The sequence below is a fragment of the Uloborus diversus genome, chromosome 4 (genome assembly GCF_026930045.1).
Source record: "Uloborus diversus isolate 005 chromosome 4, Udiv.v.3.1, whole genome shotgun sequence".
NCBI classification, from domain to species: Eukaryota; Metazoa; Arthropoda; class Arachnida; order Araneae; family Uloboridae; genus Uloborus; species Uloborus diversus.
The window spans coordinates 146,517,359-146,531,044 of record NC_072734.1 but is presented as its reverse complement, the minus strand read 5'-3'; positions in this window follow the sequence as shown (position 1 = coordinate 146,531,044).

The following is a 13,686-nucleotide window of genomic DNA, read 5'->3' as shown; positions in this document are numbered from 1 at the left end:
ATATGGAGCTTACTCTTTGATGATATTATTAAAAAAATATTTTTAACGCAAGAAGTGTGAAAAATGGTAGAATAATATAACATTGTAACCAAACGCCTCAAAAACGCGCAATTTTCAACTTTTTTGATCCCAATTAGGTTTATACTCTAGAGTGTATATAAACCTAGTATGAACCTCTTTTATTTTCATTGTTCACGAGAGAGAAAAACTGTAATGATTACAGACAAAAATTGTGGCTTCGGTTTTGCTCACTAACAACAAGCTCTGATGGCGACCGTTCATGGACAGCAGCTTCTAACTTCATTAATTTCGGTGGAAATTTACTTCAAAAAATTACCAAAAAAGATGAATGAAATATCCTCCAAGAATAAAGAAATTTTGATTATTTCATTTTGGTTGAAAAAAAATCACGAAAACACTAAAATTGGTTTACCCCTTAAATAATGTTGGGTAAATTTTATTAAAAAAAATAATGTGGTTGATTGATTTCTGTGTCAGTTTCATTAACCATTAGAATGCATGGGCGTTGTTTACTTTTTAAAGCAGTTTAATATTATATAATTCAATACTGAACAGAAAAAGGTAGAACTGAGAATTTCTTCCAGTTTTGTGATTATAATATTGCTTTCACCTGCTTCAAGTTTTAAAAAAAAGTCATTGTTTGAATTTATTGCAATATTATGTACCTGTTGACACTTAAATAACGAGCTGATGTGTGCATCACATGACTTCCTTTTACTCCAATTTAGTGTCATTTTCCCATTATTGGCATTTTAATGTGATTCAATAGTTTACTCCCTAAATATCACCTACAGTGGCCAAATTGAAACCAGATTTAAAAAAAAATCGTCTAATTTGTCGCCAAGTTAGCAACAAAACATGGCGACCAAAAGACTTTTGATGCATTGCCAAGGTCCACCAAATTATAACATCACTTCAGTATCAATCGAAATTAACAATGATTTCCCCCCAAAAAATGGCAAAAGACCCCTTTAGAAACACCCAAATGCAACCAAAAGGGGAGGTGCACAACTAAACCCCACTAGGAGTCGACGTATCACATTTCAACTTTCTAGGACATATCGTTCTTGAGTTATGTGACATACATCCGCACAGCCACACATCCGCTTATACGCACATCTGCAGATACACACATCTGCACATACGCACATCCGCACATCCGCACATCCGCACATCCGCACATACGTACATACGGATGTCACGAGGAAAGTCGTTGTAATTAACTCGGGGAATGTCAAAACGGATATTTCGGGCGTTTATACGTTCTTAGGCACTTATCCGCGTGTGGTCGGGTTGAAAAAAAAAAAAAAAAAAAAAAAACTCAACATTCATTCGGGTGTGAGCAAAATGGAAATTAAGACCGATTTTTGAGTGAATTTTTTTTTTGCGAATACAATACTTTCTTTTTTGTTAAAGGAAGTAAAAATAAATACACAAAGTGCAAAGTTCGAAATGTTTTTGTTTCGCGCTCTAAGATGTGTGAACCATAATTTAAATTATTCAGAAGTCCAGAAAACAAAATATCCGTTAACAACAAATATTGCGAATGAAAAAAGTGTCTTAAATGTCAAACGCGTAAAACCAAACAACCGCATGATATATCTGACTTGCTTGTTTAATAATTCATGTTGTCTGTAGATGTGGTAAAAATGATAAATATAAATCATTTCTCAAGTTTATTCTTTTCTAGAGATTGTCTCATAAGCATTCTTTGTTCTTAGTGTGAAGTAGGAGTGTAGCTTTAATGCTTTTCATGGTATTCAATTCTCGACACCCCTTTTGAGAAATCTGGGTTGATGCCAGACATTCCATAGAAAGCACAAACAGAGTTTTATTCAAGCGCAGTTATTTATCTTTCTTCGAAGTTAGTGGTCGTATTATTAAAAATTTCGAAGTATTTAATGAATGTTTTACTACAAAATGTTTGTATTTATTGAATTCAACTTCAATATCTTTAGTGTTTATTAGTGTACACACCGAAAAACCGTGAAAAGCGAAATATATCATCTATGAAAGATAACTATTTATAGAAAAAGAGTTAACATTATATTTAAAAGAGTAGGATAACTGCAATTATGATAGTTAACCATTTTTAAGTTAAGTTTTACCTGTTAATTTATCGTTACATGCTACGGACAAAAAATCTTTATAGTTAAGAAAAACATCACTATGAGAAAAATAAGTGGAAATGAAAAGCCTTATTGTTTATGCTTTATAAGCAACAGCTAGGAATATCTAGTAATGTTTACATCAAGATGGTTCTAACATGAGTGTGTCAAAAAAATATAATTTTTTAATGGCGAACTCCGTAATTTTGTCCTATTATACAAATGAAAATGATCGTATTTTTTAGGCTTTTCAGGAAAAATTTTAAGGATTGCTACCACAGATGAAAATTTTTGAATATCTGTGAAAACTTCGAATGTATATAACTTAAAAACCAGTTATTAAGAATTTCGCGCTTTTTAAAATTTGTGGAATTTACGAAACCAGAAAAAACATTAAACTGTCAGAATTGCAAAAATCGAATTAGAAAGTATTACCTTTTAGGACTAAAGTGCAAAAACGGATATTTTTTTTTACTGCTAATTTTTTTCACTGGCAGCAACGTTAAGTTCCTTTATTCTTTGTCTCTTGCTGTTACTAGTCCATCAATTATTTTCAACTGAAAGCAACTATGTGCTTAAGGAGGTAGTGAAAGTATTGCCATATGCGTGGCGCTATTTCATCTTGCCCCGTTTTTTCATTTTACTCAACAGGGAAGACAGCGTAATATTAACCATTAGAACTTTGGGGGACTATAGAGGTTCAAAAGTTCAAAAGCCTGTCAGTTAGGAACACTTAAGGAGGCATTCATCGACTAAAATATTTAACAAATCACTAAAACCAATCTTTTTTTTTTCCAGGGACATACATTTTTTTACTTTTTTATTTTGGCGTAAAACCATTTTTATGACCACCATGTCAAAAAAAAAAGAAAAAAAGTCGTTGCAAAAAAAGAAATTAAGCAAAATATTCGAAGCATCTCATAACTTCAATAAAGAACATACCCGCTTTATTCAACTTACATTAAACGATTAAAATTAAGATTGAAAATGAACTTAGGTATGCTTATAATGTTGCAATGAGATATATATTTATAGTTCTGCGAAGGCACTGTCCTCACTGTTAATTACTTCTTGATACAGTGAAAAACGTTGGCGATGGCACATTCCTAGATATATAAATCTATATTAAAGTTATATAATAAGCAAACTTAATTTCATTTGTAGTTTTAATTGTGTCCTGAGAATAAGAGTTAAATGATATGAGAAGGTTTTTTTAACTAAAGATATGGGATGTGACTCTGAGCGTACAACATGCGATGCAAACAATAAAAAAAAAAAAAAAATCACCACCTGATTTTTTAAATACGGGGGCCATAGAAGTGAGTTCTGTTCTCTGATTGTACTCCAAAAAAAGAATGAAGACTTGTAAAATAAATCCATAGTAAAAAAAGATCGACTTTAATGATCTTTGGAATATTTTGGAGGGAAATACTCTGTGAGTCTATCAACATGCTCCAATTCTTCATGTTTTTAAACTTTGCACCTCTCTAGTATTTTATCCCGTAGAAGAAAACTAATGGTTAATATGATGCTCCTCGTACCCTCCAAAAGAAAATAATTCCTTTGAAACACGAAATTCATTAGTAAGCTCTCGTAAGTGGTCATGTTTGAATTCAGGTGTCATTTCACATAACAGTCTGATAGAATGTTGTCAAAAGCATTTTGAAGTTTTTTTTTTTTTTTTTGCAGTATAACTAATTTAGTAAGGAATGTTTTGAATAAAATTTAACTAACTCTTAATTTTTCGAAAAGATGCAACTCGAAATATGGAAATAATATAATATTATAGAATAACGCAACAACAAAATGTTACTTTTTAAATATTATATACAATCACAATTTTATTTATCTGATTCTCTTACTATTCAGTAGAATTCTCTCAAAAGAAAATACTCTTTTGTGACTGAATCTTGAGTGTACTTAAGGGATTTCCCAAGGATTTGTTTTTCTTTGTCACTAATTCTCGTTGTGTGTAAAGTTGGTGTTTTTATTCCTTGCCCCATATCTTGAGACATAGTCATTAATCACAAACAAGTATAAGGCAAATGAAACATGAAAAATAAAGTTGTATTTTAAATCATTTTACTGACTTTTTACGCATTTTTAAATTATAGTTTCTATTATATACTAGTTTACTTTTTCAGTTCCACTAAACTACTATTTAAAACAAATTCATTATTTCAGAAATTAACTTAATGCGATTGTAGCTCAAAAGAAATGCAAATCGAATTCTTGTCCAATAGCAATCGCCGTGAACTTTGAGGAATATTTATTTTGATATTAAAGAACTTAGAAGTTCCCCTAGAACTAAACAAGATTTCTTTAATATCTTCCAATTTTCTATATCTAGTTAAATCTCTTTCTTAGTTGACTCAGACCGAAATCTACTTCAACTAAAGCTTTTTCACATAGAGAATAATTTTCTGAAAAGAAAATACACAGTAGTTATAAACTAACGTAAGGTGTTCAGAGCCCTCTAGCAAGTAAAGTATTGGACGAAACATTGTCAAATTTCATAGGCGTACATAGCAGGCCATGGGATTTCGATTTCTGCAATAAAAATAGTACCAAAGGTTATCACCAGGAAGAATTTTGCGCTGCAAAAGTGTATTACTTGCGAATACTAAAGAATTAAATGCCAAAGTGCACATCAAGATGTAGCGCACATCAAGTTTTTTACCACAAATGTATGTAACTTACAAATGAGGTTCAATAAAACCAACAAGACATTTCAATTTGTAACAAGAGAAGAATAATGCCAAAAGTCGTCGCAGGAAGAAATTTCGGCGCGGAAGCTAGGTTTCTTTCTTGAATTATATTCATGTAAGATGGGTTTTAGGTACCGAGTGTATGGAGACAACATTTCTTTAATAGCCGTTTTATTAGTCATGCATTTCCTATTGGTATGGCCACTGTGTTTGCCCAATCTTTCAACTGTGACGTTTAGCCATGGGGATTTCTTAACGGTGTTGTGTATTTACGACATGTTTCCGATATCTCAACTTTGAAAAATCGAAAAATATTACAGGTGGGAGAAATTGTATTGGACCTAATTTGTTTGTAAAAATCACATTTAGTGAATAATTTTAATGTAATTTTGTCAGTTAGCATTGAATACTTCAATTTGTACCTTTTTAAGCCAAAATTTCTCCTGGTGACGATTTTTCGTACTATTTTTTATTTCAGAAATCGAAATACCATGGTCCAATGCGAACACACATGGACTTTCCCAATGTTTCGTCCAATACTTAACTCGCTAGAGGGTTCTGGACACCTCACGTTATTTTATAACCACCCTATAAGTTTTCAAAAGGTTTTAAAAAAAGGTATTATTTTACGTAGACCTGATATAAACTTCGTTTTTTTTTAACTAAAGAGCGCTTTATTTCCATATTTTTTTTTAAGCAGTTATGCAATCATAAATAATCAAAACGTTAGGTGTACGCAATATATACTTGATGAATTTCTAGGTTACATAATATTACGTTTTTGCAAAGCAAATAATGTTTAATTTGTTTAATTTTAAGTAACTTGATACTAGTTAAAAATTTGCAAGCATAATTTTAGAAATCATGAGACAATATAAATTTTAATAGGGTTTGAAATCTACATGAGACATAGATAAATCATTTTATACTCTTTAGTTTGTTTAAAAAAGACATTCCTTTAAGGTTTTCATGAGTAATGTTGATGTGAATTTCTTCACATTCCAAAAGTGATCTAAGTCCTGTTTGCCCCTAATTTATCAGATAGTTAATAGCGGTACAAAGATTTAGTAACAATTCTTCATGAAAACCCGAAAGGACATACAAATAATTCATAGCACGTAATTCAAAGCATAAATGCAAAATATTTACTATTGTCATCAAATTTTCTTAACTATTCATTTTCGAATCTCGACTTACTAAACTAAAGGAAATCAAGGAAATTTAGCGTAACTAACTGAATTCTCCTTTTTCTGCGATTGAAGAAGAATGAAAGAGACTCCTTAAAAGTCATCAGCTTGTCTCATTTCGTGAAAGAAAGAAAGACAAAAAGTATGATGGATGATTTTGACAGATGTTCCTGCTAGGTACTGTTTCATAAAACAAGACAAGCAATTCGTTCTCGGATAGATATTCTTCTGACTCTTTCCCTGTCTAATGCAGTACTAAATGTACCGGACCATTCATTACAAATATTCTTTTACTACTGTTTGGACTGATAAAGAATACAGTTATTCATTTAATATATTTCTTTCCAAAGCAGAAATTAAACAAAATTATGCTGAATAAAGCTTTTAAAACGATTTTAAACAGGTGACTCGAATCAAAGAAAGAGGAGCCTTGAGAATCTGTATTGTTTCAAAAGTGCCCAGAGCCAAAAATTCACGAATTTATGTTATCTTCGATTCACCATTGAAATTAATTTGTTTACTTAAGCTAAAACTGATTTAATAACTACAATTGCTTGTTTTTGTTTTTGATAGCAAATAAAGACATATCATTCAAAAGTAAGTATAATTAATGTTTCTTTAAAAACAGTTATTTAAGTACTATTAAATATATTTATAAGAATTTATTTTTATGAAAAGTTTTACTTAAAAATGGCGTGAGGGAAGTATGACGCTTTAAATAAATTTCGTAAAGGAAAAAAAAAAAAAAACGTGGATGCAGTCCTAATCATTTACTAACTACTCATATATTTAAAAATACAATTCATATATAAAAAAATCAAAAGGTATTTCCCAAGCAAACAACTTAAATCAGAAATTTTCTATCACATAAAAATATGCAAGAAAGCCATTGTTTTCATCTTTTTGAATTCTTGACCTGCAAAGCATTTTAAAAATCAAAGGAAATTAAGTGCTTAAACTCCGGAAAATATAATAAAAGGTTTTATCAAGGCTAACATAGAAACGCTTCAAATTCATTCAAAAGGTAAGTTTCATTTTTATCGTCATTAACACATAATGGGCTAGAGATAAAATTAAGAAGTTGAAAAATTCATCAAAATACTTTAATTTCTCCTTTCATCTTAGAAAATTCCTTTTATTTTATTTTCCCGAAAAAGAGATTTTCTTGTCTTTTGTACTTAAATATCAAGAACTAGAATAATGTATACATGCAAATATATAGGTTTGTAAATGCGTTAAAAAATAAAACAAATTCAAATTTAATTATTAATGACAAACTCGGATATGTATATATGTTTGCTTGAATGTCTGTATAATTAACCAACTCTTAGAAAGATTTAACAGGGCTAAGTGAAAAAATTTAAATATCTTCCGGATCCAGGAGGAATTAATGCTAAAGTTTTCATGAGGAAAATCTAATAACTACTTTATTTATTTAGATTCAAAAAATGTTTTTCATACGGAAGGAAATAAATCTCATATTGTTCTCTTTTACATCAAGTTAAAGTTGAAAAATATCGTGTAAAGTTATTGATGCATGATTTTGTATTGCGCATAAAAATAATTGCATGTATTTATTTTTTCACGAAGTAAGTTTGAAAAGTATATTTGAAGGTTTTGTTTTATAAAATTTATAACGATTGGTATTAGCGTTATTAACTAATTTAGTATTTATCTTAACGTTTATTAATTCTAATTACAATTTTAAAAGTAGATATTTATTTTAAATTGTATTGCTAACGTGTTTCTATGTTTAGCTACATTAATGTTGCTTTATTTGTAAATAGTGGTACCCCCTCTGCTTTGCCCGTAGTAGAAAATTAAATGTCATTTAATTTATAGATGATGACAAATAATGGATGATGAATTTCTTGCCAATTGGCTATGTTCAATCGCTCTCCCATTCCACGTCATGATAATTTCGTAATTTACTCGTCCATCTCATGATAATTTTGCTTCCGAAAATGTTCTTAAAATTGAAATCGAAAAAGAACAAAATCGAATTTTCGAAAAATCGCTTCCAGGTGCAGATTTCCATGCTACAAACTAACTTTGTGCCAAATTTCATGAAAATCGACCGAACGGTCTTGGCGCTATGCGCGTCACAGAGATCCAGACATCCAGACAGAAAAACTTCGAGCTTTATTATTAATTAGTGCCATCCGCACGGCTTTGCCCGTAATAGAAAAATTAAAAGGTCTTTTGGTTCGCCTGTATATTAACAAATAATGTATGGTGAATTTTCTCGCCAATTGGCTTGCGTCCATGTTACGGTTCCACGTTATGATAATTTCGTAATTTATGATATTTTTGTTCTTAAAATTGGAATAGAAAAAGAACCACATCGAATTTTTGAAAAATCGCTTCGAAGTGCACACCCTCATGCTACAAACTAACTTTGTGCCAAATTTCATGAAAATCGGCCGAACGGTCTAGGCGCTATGCGCGTCACAGACATCCTACAGACATCCTCCGGACAGAGAGACTTTCAGCTTCATTATTGGTAAAGATAAAGATTATTTGAGGTAAGTTCAAAATAAAAATATTTTTTTGCAAAAACTAATAACCTCTGAATTAAAATGCAATTTAATGAATCATGACTGGGAGTTCAGTATACGGAGTTATTTAAAGGATAAAGTTTCTCTTAAAATCAGCATTATTTTTAACATTTTCATGTTCGCCGCAGGAATAATACATAAGAAGTAATTGAGCTATTCTTACTATTTTGTTTGCTGGAAAATTCGCACCTGGTTATTCACAGAACCGGATATTTTATGCATGATAAATACGAATCAAATTGCCCGCTCCAGTAAATCCGACTTCGGTCGAACCAACTTTTAAGTCTTTTCAGAAATATCAGAAGGTTTTTTAATTGCAAATTTAAAAGAAGCTAGGGGCTAATTGTTAAAATCCATTTTCCAAATTGGATATCTTAAATCATTGTTTTGTATTAAAAATTCTTTTCTCTAGAGTTTCTTGATTTTAAACATAAAAGCATAAGTTCTAATATGATTGCTTTGAAGCTTTAAAAACTCCCTTCACATTGTAATGTGCCGCCTCGTGTTTACACTCAGAAATATCACTTTTAGCACGCAGTCAGTTATTATTAGACTAATATTACAAACTAAATTTTTTCCTACAGGATAGCAAAATTTCACTAGATCGTGATTTTATCGTCACCAGAAAGCTTAACCCGGGACAACTCGCGGTACTTTTCGTCACACGAAAGCTCGCGGGGGGCTCCGTAGGCCCGGAGAGGTTATTTCAGTAAATTGAGTTTGCAAAATAGAAAAAAAAAATGTGTTTCCAACACTGAATTATAAATAGATAAACAGCCTCTAAAATATGTTTTAAAAAGTAAGGTTTAAGAAAGTTTTATGATACATGAATATAAATCTTCTTCTGAGCATGACTGATGATCGGTATACTGTTCTCTATCAACTTCTTCTTCATCATTTTCATTAAGGGAGTTCTCATCAGTTGAAACCTTAACTAACAAGGTCTGCAACCTCTTCATTTCATCTTCGTAGTTTAAATAGCGATGTATTTCACAACCTCTTCCTTTACATTCACAATCTGAAATGAAAAGCGTGAGCGCTCGCTCCGGGTCTCTGAGGCACGAACTGGATATTTCTGGGTAAAAGTGGGAATGTACATTCCTGAATAACATGTGGTCAGCATGTAGATCACCTTGAACGCAGCTACTGTGAACCTCATTCATTTTCGTTGAAGGGGTGGTTTTTGGCAGCGTAGTTTTGTAATGACCGGCCTTGAGAGGCACGGTGCGAGTTCTCCCGGGTTAAATAATGTTAAAGCTTTATGAACAAGCCCTTTGGTATGAGCAGGCACATGTGCAATATCCCTTATTACAAAACTTTTTTGTCATTATTGCGTGGTCTGCCGAAAATAGTGTTTGCCCATCGTTCACTGTAGTTTACTAGTACTAAAAACTTGGCAATTATTCTAGAAATATTTTTCATATAGTTGACGAAACCAAGGAAAAAAATGATAACTATTTGACGCCTTTCTTTTCTGAGATTTGATAATCCTAGAAAATTACACTGGTAACCAAAAAGGTCCTGATTGGCACTATCAAGATTCCTGTGTCTTTATTAAGAGAATAAAAGGTCGGGTGGAGAATGGTTTCCAGTACTACATATGCTGCTCACCTGTGCATAAACTGTGCGCAGGAGTGACCAAAAATCAAAACATTAACGACTTACCAGTGTCCCTAATGCGACTATTGATTTTCCCCTTCACTTGAAGTAAATATGCTGCTTTTAATAATGTTTTTGAGTTTATTAAATGTGGCTTTATATGTTTTAATATGCACAATAAATAACTTTTCAATTTTGTACAGCTTAATAGTCCTTTTTGGCATTTTTTCATCACTGGCTTTATTAGGGAGACTAATAAGACTTATTAAGACCAATTTGCGATTTTTTGTTAATTTGCTGCAAAAAACAATATAAGCTTAAATCTTTCCACGGAATGATTTTTTTTTTCTTTTTTTTGTATGAGTCATTTGAATAATGTACACATATTGGAGCTAAACAAACGTAAATCAACGAGATATTTGGCCATGAACCTTAGGTTAGGCATGTTTGGAACCACATATATATGTTTATACGTAGGTTTTAACTTAGTCTCTTATATAAAGAGACATTTTTACAGCAAATGCAAATCTTGCGACAACAACTGAATATGTAATTTGAGCTGTTTTTTGAATTTTATGCTTAACTCACATAGTGCATTTCACACTGATAATTTTAAAATTATAACTTTTTGCTAATTTCAACGCATTAATGAACATTTATTCATTTTCCTCCATCAAATAAAATAATACTTAATCAATTCCGGCTGAATGAAAACACTGAGATTCACATGCTTTTGCAAAACGGTTTAACTTCAAGTATGCAAGTACATATAAGCATGGTACTATTAAAACTCTCTTTAACAATGCTACTATGCTTTATATAGACGGATACCACTGTTGCATTAAACCTTCCGCATGAAATCTAGTTCCAATTAAAATATACGTCGTATACCATATAATTTATCGTAGAGCTTGTACACAGTAATTACTGCCATGAATTGTCATTATCCGAGTAGATGGAAGTGATAACAGTTACGTTATTAATCCTGTGTAATAATCCGTAATTTATTTGTGATAATAAAGGCTTATTCTCTCAATTACAGATTGCGCAATTAATGAATAACTATACGTAGTAAGTCCAATTTCATGCATTAGGCAATTTTAAAGCTCACATGTCTAAACTAGATACGTTGCATCTAATAAATTCGCAGAGGACAACGTGTATCTAAAATAAAGGTGAACATTTAAGGTTGTGAAGTTGTAGTATTGTATCAGTTTTAGACGTTATTTACCTAAAAGGAAACTTTTTTTATTGTATAGCAATCAAAAATAATTTACTTCCAGCTGTTTTTGTGTAAAGCTTGTTCAGGTGTAAAAGTTTAGTATTTGTTACAAGATTGTATTTTTAGAAATTTGTTTTCAGTAACAGTGTAATTGTTCTAATGATTATTTATCTTATCTTGCAATTATGTTCTTATGATACGTAACGGTTGAAGATTCATTTTCTTAAAAGTTGATTTTCAAGTATAATATAATACATTAGTGCTAACATGAAGATACATTAGTTCACCATCTTATTAATGTAACTCAATAGGAAAATAATCGATTCACTTGAAATTATTTAGTGTCATAACTTAAAAACTGAATAACAGCAAAATGAGAATATTTGGAAAATATGATTGTGTAGAAAACAGCATAGATGTAAGTTCGTAAAATTTAAATTTGCTTAATTAGACATTGTAATGGCATAAATGTATTGTGGCACGTATTTTTTACAATCAAAATTATTTTTGGAGTAATTACTAATCTAACTAACAAAATGCTTCTTTTATTCTTCCACAAAACCCCACTTTAGTGTATAAAATGAATTTGTTTTGTTTGTGTTAAACTCTTGGGTTCTCCTTCGATCATTAGACTGTATCTCACGTACATTTTGGGGAAAAAAAACGGTGTTGTTATTAGTATTCTGGGCCCGTATACCTTGTCTAATTAAAGCTGGAATAAAATGCAATTATCAACAAATTAACTATAATTAAAATTGAAGTTTACCCAAGAATTTAAAAATTAAATTGTGTGCCAAATTTTACGAACAAAGCTGGAAGCACGTAACCCAGTCTTGTTTTCTTGAACGTGAGGGCAGGACTTTTTTGATATTGTAAAATTTGCTGGTAATAACTCTCGCGTTGCTAAATTGCGTTTAGATTTTACGTTTCTCTTGTTAATACATGTTTTTGCTTTTCTTCTTCTTCTTCGTTTTTCAAATTCGAATTATACATATTATTTTCTACCCTCGCTTTTTTTTGTGGAAACACCATAACTCCCTGAATACATTACCTTTATAAGTAAGCTATTAGATTGAAGATTTTTTTCAATTATAGTTAAACAAAAAGTAAATAAGCAAGCTTCACTTTCTGGCTGCTTTGCCAAAATTTGCACTTAAAAAATGATGATTTCCTAAAAAATGATGATTTCCTAAAATTTTTGTTCGGTTCAGGTGCAAATTTGAGCGTAGATGCTTCACACAGGTCTGCAAATAACATTTAATTTTATTTCCTCTGTCTAACATACATAGACATAGGTATTGCTGAGGACATGTTACAATATTAAATCAGTAACAAATACCAGAATAAAAACTAGTTCTAAAACATTTTAATATAACTCCCAAAAATTATTTCGACTAGCTTGAAACTCCTTGCTTGAAAGTAGTGCTGTAGCTGGGGAAAGCATTTGGTTTAGTATCCGAGTTTTCTTTGGAGGGGGGGGGGGGGTAAATTACTTTTTTTTCCGTAAGGCTGCAATTTTTTTTTTCTTTCAAATCAGGTGACAGAGACACATTTTGTTTTTAGAAATAAGGATTCATTTTGAAAAAGTCATCTACACATATTCTCAGCCTTAGCTAATTGAGAAAATATTGATCGGTTGCTAGAAAGTCGATGTTGATGTACGAGAAAGTAGGCTCGTTTAGTTCTGGACGGAACTTCTTTTTTTACTTTTTGTTTACCTCCTTTTCCTTATCTAAAAGAATATTGCAATCACAAAAACATTTTCCCAAAATTTCGTTCTGATTTTCAATATTTCTAAACCCCGAATGAATGTTAAGTGTTTTTTTTTTTCGGCCTGTCTACACATGCATTTGTATCTAATTTTGAAAGGATCATTTCGGTGATCCATAGTTAATTACTACGAGTTTTCTCGTGTCGTCTGTATGTGCGTGAGTATGTATGTACATACGCATAACTCAAAAACGATACGCTGTAGGAGGTTGAAATTTGTATGTAGACTTCAAGTGGGGTCTAGTTGTGCACCTCCATATTTGGTTGCATTTGGAGGTTCCAAAATGTTTTTTTTTTAACTTTCTTTGGGAACAAATTGGTGTTAATATAACGCTGAATTACAAGATGTTATGATTTGACGAAGACTTGGTGATATATCACCGAGAGTTAAGTCGCCACATTTTGACGGCAACTTGGCGATATATCGTCAAGTTAGCGACCATGAGGTTTAAATTTGTAATTTGCTGAATGAAACCCCAAATTTTATAGAATGGGACAAGAAATAGTAATAAA